The 15443-nt window shown below is 38.0% G+C and overlaps 1 protein-coding gene across 5 annotated transcripts in view; it reads right to left on the minus strand.

Annotated features, from left to right (window-relative positions):
• FYB1 (FYN binding protein 1) overlaps nt 1–15443 on the minus strand; it is a 166398-nt gene that overhangs the window by 47390 nt on the left and 103565 nt on the right. The gene's annotated exons all lie outside the window — the stretch shown is intronic.

Genomic DNA, 15443 nt, shown 5'->3' on the forward strand with positions numbered 1-15443 from the left:
CTACTCTTTTAACAAATTTCAATTATACAATATAATGTTATCAACTGTAGTCATCATGTTCTGTTTTAGGTCCTCAAACTTTATACATCTTATAAATGAAAGTTTTTACCCTTTGACCAAACACCTCTCCTTTCCCCCCCAAACTCAGCCCCTGGCAACCACTTTTCTACTGCTTAAATATTATACAAAAAGTTTCCTATTTCCTTTTAGATATTTTTGCCTCTCATATTAGAAATAATACCCTCTCAGGAGCCTGGCTACAGTCCATGTGGTTGCAAAGAGTCAGACACGACTGAGCAACTTCACTTCACTTCACTCTCTCCTCACTATCATAGTCCTCTTGGAGTTTTAAAAATTGTCCAGTCCCTATACCCCTGACTTGTGACATTCCTTGACAGGAGAAAATCTCACAGGATTAGCTCATGTTTTCTATTGCCAGCCATTTTTTGGGGGGTTGAGGTAGGAATAATTAGTTCTCTTATAAATCTGATAAATGAAAATTTCTGATTACATTTATATATTAGAAATATTTTTGTCTTTTTGTCATAAAGTTAAAGTTTTCTGATATTTAAGGCTAGATACTTTTTCTTGAATTCAATTAGCAAATTTTTTCATGGATAATTTGTCACTAGAGTTACATTTAGGAAGCCCTTCCCTACCCTGAGAACACATAATTATTAAACTTATATTTTCTCCTATTTCTCATTGAATTCATTTTTTTGCATTTAACTTTTAAAAATTATTAGTAATTTATTTTGAAATTAGATGTGAAATCAAGATCTATTTTTATGGGTTTATTATTGTTCTTAAATCATTTACCAATGTCCCAGGACCATTTGTCTAATAAGGTATTATTACTTACCTCTTCTTTCATAAAACAAATATTAAAAATCCTAGTGAATGAGACAGATGGAAATGCAGCTTGTTATTTTAATTTATAAATAATATGGTTTGATAGAATCATAAGTGACTTGAAAGCTTTACACAAAGAGAGTAAGCCACTGTGAATGGATATTAATAAACCATTGGTGGTTTAGTCACTAAGTCGAGTCTGATTCTTGCAACCTCATGGACTGTAGGCTGCCAGGCTCCTCTGCCCATGGGATTTCCGAGGAGAGAATGCTGCAGTGAGTAGCCACTTCCTTCTCCAGGGTATCTTCCTAACTCAGGGATCGAACCTGGGTCTCTTGCACTGCAAGCAGATTCTTTACCGACTGAGCTACCAGGGAAGCCCAAAGAGAAGAAAAATTATTTATTAGTCATTTGTGACATCTTTTCACGGGATATGTTTTGACAAGTGGGAGACTCCACCACATGAGTGATCTAAGGCCTGAAGGTGAGAAATCATAGACATGGTTTGGGGAACGCTGAACTGGGTAGACTAGAACCCAACCTACCCTGAACTCCGTGGCTACAGGTTTGTCTTCACACAGGATTAGGAGGCTTTCTGATGGGGCCGCTGGGGCGACCCCCTGCTCTTCTTCTTGCCGGGCATCTACTTTCCCTTCCCTGGTTATATTAACTTGAGCTGTTCAGAAAGTGGTGTGATTGCCTGGACTTGTAACTCCAAGGGGTCTTCAGGGAACTATGACAGCCATCTCACCACCACCCCAGAGGGTGTGCCTGAGAGCGCAGTCAAGCCAGAGGAAAGGAGAGCTGGGAGATGGAGAAGAATTGGATGGGTTGTTTTTTCAAATTACTTTCGGAAAATTGTTAGAGATAATCTGACAGACTAAATGAGAAACTAGACTATAAGTGTCTTGTTCTTCTTTAAGCTTGAGGGAACACACACTAAAGTATTCCTATGTTACAATAGTATTTAGCAATGGGATATTTTGCTTTGCAAATCTATGGTCACTTTCAAATACTACAAGGAATATATTTGCATGCATACAAAATAATACTAAGGAAAAGCATCTTAGTTTTTCAGGGAGGCAAAAAACAGGTAGACTGGCCTTACTGTAATAGGATTGGCTCTAAAATCTTAATGCAAACTTCAAAAATTGTGCCAAAATATAATTAATAATATTGGAATTCTCAAAAGCAAAAATCTAGACTGATGTGATGTAAGAAAAGAATGGATATTGAATTATAATAAAGCAAATAAAGAAGAAATGGAAACAATCTATAGGAAATTTCTGAGATTAATTATAACATTAATAAATCATTTTTTGCTTAGGAACCATTTTAGGTATTTTGCATATGGAATTTTATCTAACTTATATAAAACTTCTTTGGGTATTTGTTATCTAGTTTCCATTTGATAAGTAAGAAAACTACCCAACTTCAGAGAGTCAGTAAGCAACAGAGGTGGAATTCAAACTTAGCCAGAATATAAAACTTAGTTGATATCTTCTGATGTTTGTGCCCTTTCTGCTATGTTCTGTCCATGCTCTTAAAGTCATTAGCTGGAAATTATTGATAAGTTCAAATGGACATACTAACACATTTTCATAAGTCCAGCTTTTCTAATTGGTGCTTTGCCTTTTAGGGAAATATTGAACAACTGTTTTCAGTTTTATTAGGGCAATATTAACTCTGCCGACTATGAAATAATCTATAAAGGAGTTCAAATAAAGTGGTGTTTTGGATATATGTTTCAGAATTTGGCAATCAGATAGCAGGAAAGTAGACATCCAGGAGTTAGTGGAAAATGGGCCCCCAAAGATGGATGACTGATACAGGTTGACAGGGAAAAAAAATGTCTGATGATTTGCAATTGAGGAGTTTGAAATAAAATCATGAAAAGATCTAAAATATATGAAATAAAACAAAGGGAAAGAACAAGTTTAGAATTTAGTTGGTATCAAGAATTAGAAATGTAAAAGTTGAGAGTTAACAACCAAAACTCTGATCAATCCATCTATTTATCTATATATTTGGGTCTTATCCCTCAAGTCTCAGGGATATCAATATTGCCTAGGTAGTCTGTGGCTTTACAAGAATTGAAAAGACCATTTGGAATTTCTTCCTCAGAGAAATGTGCAAGGATATGGGCCTCATAGTAGCAGACAGAGCAAGACTACTGGACAGTACAGGATAGCTCAGTTGCAGTGAGCTAAGCAGGTAAATTTATATCCTACTGCCCACTCTCATCCCAAGTCAGATTCAGGAATTATGTTCCTGGGCCTTTTAATAGGAACTTAAGGCTTAAGGTCTTAAGTATGTTTTCACCCTGCTTATTTAACTTATATGCAGAGCACATCATGAGAAATGCTGGGCTGCAGGAAGCACAAGCTGGAATCAAGATTGCCAGGAGAAATATCCATGACCTCAGATATGCAGATGACACCACCCTTATGGCAGAAAGTGAAGAACTAAAGAGCCTCCTGATGAAAGTGAAAGAGGAGAGTGGAAAAAGTTGGCTTAAAGCTCAACATTCAGAAAACTAAGATCATGGCATCCAGTCCCATCACTTCATGGCCAAAATAGGTGGGGAAACAATGGAAACAGTGACAGACTTTATTTTCTTGGGCTCCAAAATCACTGCAGATGGTGACTGCAGCCATGAAATTAAAAGACACTTGCTCCTTGGAAGGAAAAGTTATGACGAACATAGACAGCATGTTAAAAAGCAAAGACATTACTTTGCCAGCAAAGGTCCATCTGGTCAAAGCTATGGTTTTTCCAGTAGTCATGTATGAATGTGAGAGTTGGACTATAAAGAAAGCTGAGCGCCAAAGAACTGATGCTTTTGAACTGTGGTGTTGGAGAAGACTCTTGAGAGTCCCTTGGACTGCAAGGAGATCCAACCAGTCCATCCTAAAGGAAATACCATCCTGAATATTCATTGGAAGGACTGATGCGGAAGCTGAAGCCCCAATACTCTGGCCACCTGACGTGAAGAACTGACTTATTTGAAAAGACCCTGATGCTGGGAAAGATTGAAGGTGGGAGGAGAAGGGGTCGACAGAGGATGAGATGGTTGGATGGCATCACTGACTCAATGGACATGAGTTTGAGTAAGCTGTGGGAGTTGGTGATGGACAGGGAGGCCTGGCGTGCTGCAGTCCATGTGGTCACAAAGAGTTGGACATGACTGAGGGACTGCATTGAACTGAACTAAGGCTTCAAGTAGATGCTGGCCATTTTGCTAAAAAGCTGAATGGAAGTTTGACTGAGACCTAGTTGTAACACTTGAACTTCCACAAGAGATGTAATAAATTTGATAATAAAATTCTTAATCATAATTTTAAAGTATGACTAATAACAAAAGAGAACTGACTGTACTTACAGTAGGGAGCAGTTCATACCAGTTACAAAAAAATGGGAAGAGTTGTGAACGAAGGGGAGAGAAATTGCAAAACTGTCTAGAACATGAAAACAGCTCTCAAGAATCTGGGAAGTTAACAACCTCTGATTTGAATTTTTCATTCTCTTTAATTTTGGGAGCTTAGTAGAGGCCTTACACAAGGCATGTTCTCTGACACATGGGTGGAACACTCGGGTCATTTTACTAGTAGGAGGAAATGCCTGGCAGGGGCCTGCATGAGTCTGCAAGCAGTGCCCAGGGATTATCTGCCTGAACCTTAAGGGTGGTCCCAGGTTCACTGAAACACCAGCTACCCAAAGTGGTGACATTATGTCGGGATCTAAAACTATAGATGGAAAAGCAGAATTGAGGGGGGAGGGAAGAATGAGTGAGGAGAAGGGGAGGGGATAATTAACGAAGAAACTTTGACAGTGGTAGTATACTTATATAATAGAAAATGGAAATTGTATTATTTCACAAACTTTGTACTTGAGTTTTTTTGTTTTTTTTTTTAAATAAATACTAGTTCCTGGTATTGTGACAATACTCTTGTAACATAAAGATCTATGAGGACTCAGGAAATCTACCCCTTAGATTCTGACATTGATGACTTTGATTAAAAAGGTGCTTGTAACCTTTATGGTCCACAAGGTCTAAGGAGTATCTTGAGTTGTGGTTCTGGATTTCCTTTTCAATCCATGGATTCCTTAAGAAAACCAAAGATACTATGAGGACTTCCCTGGTGGTCCAGTGGCTAAGACACCACACTCCCAATGCAGGGGGCCCGGGCTTGATCCCTGATTAGGGAACTAGATCCCGTATGCCACAACGGAAAGGTCAAAGATCACATGTGCTGCAACTAAGTCCCAGTACAGCCAAATAAATAAAATAAACATTAAAACATCCCGAAAAACAATATATCATATCATCCCTAACTGCCATAAAACCTTGACTGTAGACTTAATTTCTAATTATGATTTTGTTGGGATGTCTTAGAATTGAGTCAGACGTTAGAAAACTTGATTTTACCACCAGTTTTACACCAAACAGTCCTTTGTCTTCAGCAAATCATTTAATTTCTGTGTGATTTAGTTTTTCTAACTGTCAAATGGGAGTGGTATGACCCCAAGTACTTCATAAAGGTTTAAAGATTAGATGAGCTGATATGTATCGACAGCATCTTGAAAAGTCTGAAGCATAGTATAAACATAAAAGATGATCACATAAGGATGAGGGATGCGACAAATAAAAATCATTACTGAGCTATCCTGACTTGAGTTATTCTGAAATCATATTTTGAATTTTTATAAGATCTTCAGTTATTTATTGTGGAACTATTATGTGCCTGCCCCAAGAATTGATGCTTTTGAACTGTGGTGCTGGAGACGACTCTTGAGAGTCCCTTGGACTGCAAGGAGATCCAACCAGTCCATCCTAAAGGAGATCAGTCCTGGGTGTTCATTGGAAGGACTGATGTTGAATCTGAAACTCCAATACTTTGGCCACCTGATGCGAAGAGCTGACTCATTTGAAAAGACCCTGATGCTGGGAAAGATTGAAGGTGGGAGGAGAAGGGGACGACAGAGGATGAGATGGTTGGATGGCATCACTGACTTGATGGACATAGGTTTTGGTGGACTCCGGGAGTTGGTGATGGACAGGGAGGCCTGGCGTGCTGTGGTTCATGGGTTCACAAAGAGTCGGACACGACTGAGCGACTGAACTGATCTGAACTGCTCCAAGATTTAGCCATTGAACTGGCAATGTGGAATATAAACTTTTATCTTCTCTACACTTGCGTAGGGCGACCATGGCTATTGTTCATCCAAATGGGACAAAAAGCTCTAGCAATTGTCTGGTATTTCCTGAGTCTGGGCTGATAAACTCTGCACTAAGAACAATCTAAGTGTATATTTGATGGAATCACTAGCAATGGTCTGCCCATGTACAGTCATTTAAACCTAACTAAATACAGGCTCCTTCAGAATCTGGTCTCACTGAGACCTTATCACGTTTCCCATAATAGTTGTTTAAAAGCTCCCCACATTCCTGGACCCTCTCACTCTGTCCTCGTTCACCATGGATACTTTACCTTTTATTTTACCAAGACCATGGAGAACACTCTACTTGACCATCCCCATTTACCTTTTGTTCTAACTTAAAACCTCCTTACATCTTGCTACCCTTATTTCCTTTGCCTCTGATTTTCTGGAAAATGTCATTCTTACTAATACTAACTGCTGTTCTTGGTTCATGACATGCCTGCTTTCTTATAGACCCTGCTCCATTAATCAATAACTCCTTCACTCTCATCAAGTAAGAAACGATTATTAAGAACTTACTCTGCGCTCTGGATTGTGTTTAAGCCTTTATGATGCACTTCCCATCTTAAATGTGGTTTGATCTCCTGTACGCTAAAGAAACACAAAAATATCCTTCCTCCTTTGTTCCTCACTCTAGTTAACAGCTGCTGTTTCTCGTTCCCTTCATAGCCACACTTCTTGAAACACATGTCTTATGTTTGCCACTTCTATATCTTTATTGTGCTTCAGTGGCTTCATGGCCGAGGGAAGAATGAAAAGTTCTGGAATAGAGAGTCTTGAGTTTGAATTCAGACTTCACCACTCATATTCATTTAATTGTTTATCAGTTTTGGGCCACGAGTAAGCTGCTTGACATCCCCAAGTCTTTATTTTCTCATCTGTGAAATGGTCATATACACCCACCTTGCAGAAGCATCTGAACATTATAGTTCTTAATAAACATTCCTATTCTTAGTTATCACTTAATCTGGCTACATCATTGATACATGGCAGTCATCCCATCTCTCAACTGTAAAAACCCAAACCTTTTCCAAAAACAAATCATCCATACTTTTGGTTCATGTAGGATATCTTAGAATGGAGTAAGAATCAGGAAGTTTAACTCCTTATCCAGCCCTTCAGGTAACGAACAAACAAACGTTGCTTTTACTTTCTTGATTCCTGTGTGTGTGTGTGCTCAGTCATGTCTGACTCTTTGTGATGCCATGGACGATAGCCTGCCAGGCTCCTCTGTCCATGGAATTTTCCAGGCAAGAATACTGGAGTGGGTTGCCATTTCCTTCTCAATTCTTGATTCCTGAACAACACCAGAAGTAAGTTTTCAGCAAGGGAAGTGGAATGGTTTGATAGAAAGAATACTTGTGCTGGAATCATTCAGACCTAGGTTTGACTACCAATCCCAGCTTGTAGTAGCTGTAGGGCATTGGGTAATGTATTTTGCTTTTCTGGGTTTTATATTCCCTGCATGGTAAAATGACACTACTGCTGCCTAACATGCAGGATGGCTATGAGAATTAGAAATAGTATGTACCTACTATTTCTACCCAACACAGTGGGTGTTTTGCTTAAGAAGTATCCTAGCACCTAGAACCATTTTTTTTTTTTTTTTTCTACATGGGACAGGCTCTTATTAAACCTCTAAGGGCACATTTATGTCTCTATGTGTAGAGAGACCAGGATAATCAAACTTACTATGCTTTTTTTCCTTTTAATTTTTGTTGAAACATAGTTGATTTCTAATATTGTGTTAGTTTCAGGTATAGCTTAGTATGATTTCTTTAAAAAGTTTTCTAGGGGCTTCCTTGGCAGTGCAGTGGTTAAGACTCTGAGCTCCCAATGCAGGGGGCATGGGTTCAATCCTTGGTAGGGAAACTAAGATCTGCATGCATGCGTGCTCAGTCATTTCACCCGTGTCCAACTCTTTGTGACCCTACGGACCATAATTTGCCAAGCTCCTCTGTCCATAGGATTCTCCAGGTGAGAATACTGGAGCGAGTTGCCACGCCCTTCCCCAGGGGATCTTCCTGACCCAGGGATCAAACCCTCGTCTCCGGTGTCTGCTGCAGATTCTTCACTGCCGAGGCACCCGGGAAGCCCAAAGATCTACATGGTAAGGCCACACACACAAAAAGTTTTCTAAACTTCCACTTGTGCCTGAAACAACATGCTATGCTGCACTTGTGACCATTTTGCTACAAGCAAGCTTCTGACAAGCCACCTGTTTTTTTGAAGTGTCGTGTGGCTGCCCTGCTTACCCTCTGGCTTGACACCATGCAGCCGAGTGCTGCTGGGAGAACTCTCATCTGTATATAGAGCACTCACACATGGTTTCTTATGCTAATTTTATGTTTTTTAAAGTTCCCATAAATTACTTTGTCACTTTTTAATTTAATCTCTTCTTAGTTAAATGGTAAACCGAGGGTGGGTCTGCTTTGTCGCCATCTGTGTTTGCCCCACAACACTTTACGTCTATCATACGTAGCAGAGTATTTCATGTCTTACTGGTTTGGACTTTCTTTTTCCCTCTCTTTTCCCTTTAGGAAAAAAAAACAAAACTAGTTTAAAATGGTTTATTGTGAGATAAATATATGCCCTTAAGGAAAGATAAGAGGGAATACTGAAAAGAAAAATCTCACATTCTATATCCCATCTCCCATTTCCCAAAGACAACTGTTACCAGTCTCATATGTGTCTTTCAAGAAATATTCCATGCATTTTGTCACATAAATTGGACCTTGGTACAGTATTCTGCACTTTGCTCTTATAACAATTTTTTTGGGAAGATCTCTCTTTACTGGCACGAAGAGGGCAATGAAATTTTCATAACTGTGGCATTCTCCATTGCATAGATTTAGCATAATTTATTTGACCCATTTGATTTATTTGATTTAATTTATTTGATTCCATCTCATAATCGATGAAAATTTTGATTAATTTTTTGAAAATCATTTTATCAAGTAAGAAATATATTGGTTTAAAGAGTACACTTCAGGGACTTTCCTGACGGCCCTGTGGTTAAGACTACCCCCTCCCAAGGCAGGGGGCACAGGTTCAATCCCTGGTTGGGGAACTAAGGTCTGTGTGTGTGGTGCAGACAAAAAAAAAAAAAAAAAAGTACAATTCAGTGGAATCAGTATGTTTGTACTAGTGCAATCATCACCCTAATCTAATTTTAGGATGCATGAATCACCACAAAAATAAAGCTGACCTATTATTTTCCTCACCCCATCCTCTCCCCCTTACTCCTGCCTTAGGCAACCTCTAATTTACTTTTGGTCTCAGTGGATTTGTTTATTCTGTGTTCTTTAGATTAATAGAATCATACAATATGTGGCCTCTTGTGACTGCTTTTTTCTCTTAGTTGTTTTTGAGGTTCAATCATGTTGCAGATATCAGGACTTCATTCTTTCTATGGCTGGTTTATATCCCACTGTATGGATACCACATCTACTTACCTATTTTTCAGTTGATGGACTTTTGAGTTGTTTTCATTTTTTAGCTGTTACAAATAATGTTGGTGTGAACATTTGTGTACAAGTCTTTGTGTGGACATATGTTTTCATTTCTTTTTACTATTAATATATGCCCAGCATAGAATTGCTTAGTAACTGTTTACTATTGGGAACTTTAGTTCGTTTTGTATTTTTTGATATCTTTGGATTACTAGACAAGTACAATTACAAAATTATTCTTGTACTTGTATGTTTGATCACAAGTCTAAATATATCTGTAAGGTAAATTCTTAGAAAGTGGGATTCGTGGATCAAAAAATAGAACTTTAAAACATTTTGGTAAACAGTGTCATTTGGTAAGAGTTTATCAGTTCATGTGTCTTCTAACACAAGAGGATTACACCTGTTTTACTGTAACCTCACTAACAGTGAGGTATTATCACACTGTTTTGGTCTTAATTCTGATATATAAAAAGATGCTATGACATTTTAACTTGCATTTCAATGTTTGCAAGTGATGTTAAGGATCTTTTCATATATGGTTATAAGACAATTTGTGTGTATGTGTGTTTCCTTAATATAGTATGTTAGTGATACAGCACCCTATTTAATTAAATTGCTGAAAAAAAGAATTTATCTTTTCTATGATTGACAGTTGATCTAATACATTGCTGTTTGATCTAAATAGAATATAACTTACAATCTAGGCATTCAAGTAGATATTACCATTTATGTCAAAGCATCTTACAAGTTTTCAGAAGATCTTCAGTAGCTTTCAAAGGTACGGATTTGAAAGTGTTTTTGAGCCTATCTGGGTCATAGGCTTAGAAAATCTAGTTTTACAGAAATTTTTTTCTTGCCTAATTCAAAGTCATCTATTCTTATCTTCAAAGAATTTATAAGACCATAGTGGATGTAAACCCACAGAGGATGGGAAATTTTGAAAACCAATTTAGTTGAAAACAAAGTACTGTAACTATATTAGTGAAAAACTCTTTGCTTTGAAAGCAAGCTACCAAGAAAATGTTGATCAACTTAGAATATTCCATCAACATGGAAAGAAAAGTAATACTGAAACGTTCATGTTTGCATAGATAATTAAGCAGAAATTAAAATGAAGGTGAAGAAGTAGAGATCAAAACAAATACAATCAGTTAGAGGAAAATAAGTAAAGAAAGGCTTTGATCACTATCTTAAACTTCCCCCATCTCACATCTAACTTTAACATTCAATGTCTCTGAATCTTTTTTAATTCTTAAAAATTCACTTCCACAATAACTTTGTTGGATATTCATAATTTATGTAGTTATTTTTATAATTAGATGTAATCATGAAGTGTTAAAAGTTTTTATTTATTTTCAGTTCATAAAATGACATGAAATTCAAATCAGGCAGTAATTTGACTGCAGGTTGCTGACTTCTGAATCTTTCTTTTTTAAAAAAGGTTAAGGGATTTCCCTGGTGGTTCAGAGGTTAAGACTTGTGGCTTTTACTGCCAACCCCCGGGTTTGATCCCTGGTCAGGCAGCTAAGATCCTGCAAGTAGTGTGTGTGTGTTAGTCATTCATTCGTGTCCAACTCTTTTGTGATGCTGTGGACTATAGTCCACAAGGCTCCTCTGTCCATGGAAATTCCCAGGCAAGAATACTAGAGTGGGTTGCCATTTCCTTCTACAAAATATTATCTTAAAAGGAAAAAAGTCAATGTATAGGAAAAGTTTTTTGTCAGAAGCTGGTATTTACAGAGTATCTTTCTTGTTTCTAAGATAGAGTGTATTGGTGCAGAAGACAATGATTGAATTTCTTTTCTTCAAATGCTAAATTAAAAAAAAAATATACTTAAACTTATATAGGAGTAAAGGAAGTCCTACTAGAACTCAAGGTTTAGAAAAGCCTCATATGAACTGGTTGATATGTTGAAAGGATAGTGAATGTTTTGAGTCAATCAACATTTTTAAAATAAAAATCAATATAACCCAGAAACATAACATCTATGAGCAGAGAAGGAGTAAACATTGGTGATGTAGAGATAATAATATAGCTTCAGAATATGAGCAAATAGAGGGACATCTAAAGCGGATGCTCCAAACTCAACTTTCAGAGGAAGCCAGGCAGCAAAATGCATTTGTATGTACTGCTGGGAATTGACTGGTGAGCAGGAAATTCATACTGTCTTGATGGGGTCACTGCTATAAGACTCCAAACTACTGTAAATATATGGAGAACAAGTCTAGATTTTTCCGTGAAATCTTCCAATTTTTTAATGTTGGCAACTAACGAAACAAAACAAAACAGCACATCAAACATACATCCCCCCCCCAAACTCTACACACCAAACAAAGCACATTTTTGGATTATTTTGTGATAGATGTGAAATACTTTGTGAAAACTACTTTTCGATAGATACCTTTTTTTTTTTTTAAATGAGAGGAAGTGTCATGAAGAAAAGGACTATTAAGGGAAATTGCCTGATCATAGGTTCATCCAGGAAGCCAGATTTTTCCAGTTAAAACTGTAAGGTTTTGAAAGGGGTAAATTAGACCATCAGACCAAGTAGATGTGAATTGAGGAAAGAGAACCAGAACAGCCAGTGAAGAAGACAGAACTTCCTTGTAGTGCATGGGCAGAGCATGAAGTGACCAAGATCCAGGATTGCTGTAAGCACCGCTGGGTAGACAGACTGACTGGTTTAAACAGAAAGTTCAATTCAGTTGCATGCTCAGTCTCTCAGTCTTGTCTGACTCTTTGTGATCCCATGGACTGTAGCCTGCCAGGTTCCTCTGTCCATGGGATATCCCAAGCAAGAATACTGGAGTGGGTTGCCATTTCCTATGGGGCTTCCCAGGTGGCACTAGTGGTAAAGAACCTGCTTGCCAATGCAGATGTAAGAGACACAGATTTGATCCCTGGGTTCGGAAGATCCCCTGGAGGAGTACATGGCAATCCACTCCAGTATTCTTGCTTGGAAAATTCCATGGACAGAGGAGCCTGGCAGGCTACAGTCCATAGGGTCACAAAGAGATGGACATGACTGAAGTGACTTAGCATGCCATTTTCTACTCCAGGGGATCTTCCCAATGCAGGGATTGAATGCACGTCTCCTGTGTCTCCTGTATTGACAGGCAGCTTCTGTACCAACTACGCCGCCTGGGAAGCCCCTCAATTCAACTAATGTTTGCTATGACTCTTTTTGTCATTGCTATCTTGGAAGATCACCAACAGAGAAGAGAGGAGGATCCCTGAGTCAAGAGACAGCGGGAAAATATCTTGTGATAAATCAAGACCTGGGGGTGGGGGTGGGGGTGGGGGTAAAGACATAGAAGAAGAGGAGATCCAGGAGAGAAAATATAAAAGCCACAGAGAATCTCCTACTAGAGGTGTGACCTTAGGCAGGTCTTTCCCTCTTTATTCTTTAAAAAAAAAAAATTTTTAATTTACTCAGGGGGCTTCCTGAGTAGCAGATGGTAAAAAATCTTCTTACAATGCAGGACACCCAGATCCATCCCTGTGTTGGGAAGATCCCCTGGAGTAGGAAATGGCAATCCACTCCAGTATTCTTGCCTGGAGAATTCCATGGACAGAGGAGCCTGGTTGGCTACAGTCCATGGGTTCGCAAACAGTCAGACATGACTGATTGACTAACACTTTCATGCTTACATTAATTTTTTTTAGATTTTCACTAAAATGATAATATAATTAAAAATGTATATAGAAGATCTAAGCGACTCTGAGAACGTCCAAAGGCCTCAGGTTGAAATATACTACCTTGACAGTTCACAACTCAGTCAGATTTGGGAATTGCAGATTTGGGAATTCCTCCACCTCATTTATCGCATCTGTATGCTTTGCTTAATGATTCTAACTGATCAAACAATACCAAGTTTTACTGTTCCTAAATCTAATTCATAAATTTCTTCACTATTTTATGCAAAGTAAATAATATATCACATTTACATTGTGCATCTAATTTTGTATGAAGTCCAAATATAATAGTAAATTGGTGAAATTAATGTAATCAATATAATATTTAACAACCACTTATACCGATTCCTATTTTGTGTTTTCTTACTCCATATACCTAGCATGTGAACAATTTCTATCAGTGTTACCCATGAAACATATTCTGAATTCATCTCCTGTCTCTTCCACCCTAGTCCAAGCCATGTCATTTCTCATCTGAAAGTCTTCTAATCAGTCTTCACATTTATTCTTATGTGCCTACATTTTATGCTCCACACAGCAAAGAGAAGTCCCAAAATGTAAACTAGATTATAATATTCTTCTTCATAACGCCTCCAATTTCAGTTGCTTCCTATTACACATTTTGAACTATGACCTTCTAGAACCCAAGGAGTTTGGTCAGTGCCTACTATTACAGCCTCATCTTGAATCACTCTCCCTTCACATAGGTATTCTAGCTGACATAAGGGCTTGCTATTTCTTTAACCACATCATGCTGATTCTTGCCAAAGTAATTTGCACTAACTCCTTTCTGCTCAGATACTCCTCTCCCATATCACTGTGTAATTGGATCCTTTCATCATTCATGACTCTGCTTAAATATTATCTGCTCAGAGACTTCTTCACTGACAATCTCTTCTAAAATCACTTCACCTTGTCTGCTACCTTCTCAATCACTTGGTTGCATTATTGGTTTTATTTTATTCACAACACTAAGCATTCTCTGAATTTGTTTATCCATTTATTTGTGCTTTATCTGCTCTTCCAACTAGCATGTAGGCTATATGAAAGCAAAAATTATATACATCATTCTTATTGTTGTATTCCCAGGCATAAAACTATGGCAGTCAACTCACTAAATATTTGCTGAATAGATAAATGAATAAATAAGAGATCTTCTGCTGAAAAAAAATAGGAAATGTCAAATTCTCTTGCATGTTGCTGTTATTAGAACAAAAGCAAAGATTAAACATAATAATAAAGAATTTATTTTGTAATTCATGTTTATCACTAATATTCATACTAAAGATCATCATCATTTTCAGCATGAAGCAGTGAAATTGAATGCTACAGGGCACTGAACAGAAAGAATGACAGGCAAATATAGGCATAAATAGCATAATTAGTATAAAGAGTAACATTTAACATCAGACTTAGAGCTGGGATAAGAAGTCATCCAGTAAAAAAATTCACTAGGTCAAAGTACAATTAAATTTTAAATCAGTGATTGATTGAAAGACGGTAAGTCTTTGGTAATAAGAGAGTCAGGCCAGTCAGGAGTGCAGGACCGAAAGAAATGATTCTGAACAGATAAGAAATGGACTGGTCAAAAACCATCTAGATTAGGGATATTTATCCCAGTCGGTGCTGGTGCCTGCCAGTGAAGGAGATGTAAGAGATGTAAATTCCTGGGTCAGGAAGATCCCTTGGAGGAGGAAATGGCAACCCACTCTGGTATTCTTGCCTAGAGATTCCCGTGGACAGAGGAGCCTGCAGGCTATGGTCCATAGCATCGCAAAGAGTCAAACATGACTAAAGCAACAGCACACACAGGCACACACATCCTAGAAATAAAAAGGGATTGAGGTGAGGAAACAGGTGGGATTATAGCTGGCTTCAAATACATGAAAGGCTAATTTGAGGATGAGTCACATATTTGAACATACTACAGAGGCAGTATGAACACCAAAGGAATTTATAGAAAGATTTCAGTGGAAAATAAGATTAAAATTTCTAGGAGACAGAACACGCTAAGAAGTGGATTCTCTAGTCACAGAAATTTCAAGTGTAAGATGATGCTTCCAGGGACTTCCCTGGTGGTCCAGTGGTTAACAATCTGCCTTCTAATGCAAAAGATGCAGGTTCGATCCTTGGTTGGGAAACTAAGATCCCACATGCCATGAGGCAAAGAAGCCCATGCTGCAAGTACAAATTCATACAGAAAGATCAGCTGGGAA

Source organism: Muntiacus reevesi, chromosome 14 (assembly GCF_963930625.1).
Source record: "Muntiacus reevesi chromosome 14, mMunRee1.1, whole genome shotgun sequence".
Classification (NCBI taxonomy): domain Eukaryota; kingdom Metazoa; phylum Chordata; class Mammalia; order Artiodactyla; family Cervidae; genus Muntiacus; species Muntiacus reevesi.